This window comes from Myotis lucifugus, unplaced genomic scaffold (genome assembly GCF_000147115.1).
Source record: "Myotis lucifugus unplaced genomic scaffold, Myoluc2.0 scaffold_103, whole genome shotgun sequence".
In the NCBI taxonomy this organism is placed as follows: Eukaryota; Metazoa; Chordata; class Mammalia; order Chiroptera; family Vespertilionidae; genus Myotis; species Myotis lucifugus.
The window spans coordinates 63,430-64,313 of record NW_005871151.1 but is presented as its reverse complement, the minus strand read 5'-3'; the positions used below and the strand labels follow the sequence as shown (position 1 = coordinate 64,313).

The 884-nt window shown below is 42.0% G+C and overlaps 1 pseudogene; it reads right to left on the bottom strand.

Annotated features, from left to right (window-relative positions):
* Positions 1-330: 330 nt before the first annotated feature.
* Positions 331-572, bottom strand: LOC102418675 (annotated as a pseudogene).
* Positions 573-884: the final 312 nt, after the last annotated feature.

The window sequence follows — 884 nt, the reverse complement described above, 5'->3', positions numbered from 1 at the left end:
CAGCCTGGCATAACACCTGGCATGTTGAGATGCTTAATAAGTAATGACTGACTGAATAAAAACCCATCAATCTACCAACTCTGATTAAACCCAGGACATTTACTTTTTTTAAAATTCTACTTTCAAATATTTGTTATTCATAATCCCCTTTAATCTACACCCACTGTTACAGCCTTGCATACAGGCATTATAATGACTACTTTCCATAACTTTTTAAAGATTTCAAATGTATTTTAATTTTTTAATAAAATGCTATATTTAAATGAGCAGCAGAGTGCTTAAATGACAAGTTGATTTTGAAATAATTCTGCATTACAGCAACTGTGATGGTTACTCATCATTCTACTCTTTTATGGTGCCTCTGCCAACAGGGGACAGGCTTCATTCTACTGCAATCTGTGTGGTTGTAAATATCCATGGGACAACACAGAAAGTGGCTCCTCTGGCTAGTACAGCATTACCATATTTGTCATGAAAATCTGGGAGTGTTTTCTGTAGCGCTGTCTTGTCCTAATTTGTTGAATGCTTTGAATCTTGAGGCTTAATATATTTCTAGCCAAGGGAAACATCATGAAGGTGTTATAAAATTGCAATTGCTTGCAGTTGCTGGTCTACTTCCTTTCCATTCCTGGTGAGAGCCCTATTCCTGGCGTGCAGACTACTGCCTTCTCACTGTGTCCTCACATGTAAGAGAGAGAAGGAGAGAGGGAGAGAAGAGAAGAGAAGAGAAGGGAAGGGAAGGGAAGGGAAGGGAAGGGAAGGGAAGGGAAGGGAAGGGAAGGGAAAAGGGGAGGAGGAGGGAGGAGAGGGGAAGGAAGGGAAGGAAAGGGAAGGGAAGGGAAGGGAAGGGAAGGGAAGGGAAGGGAAGAGGGGAGGGGAGGGGA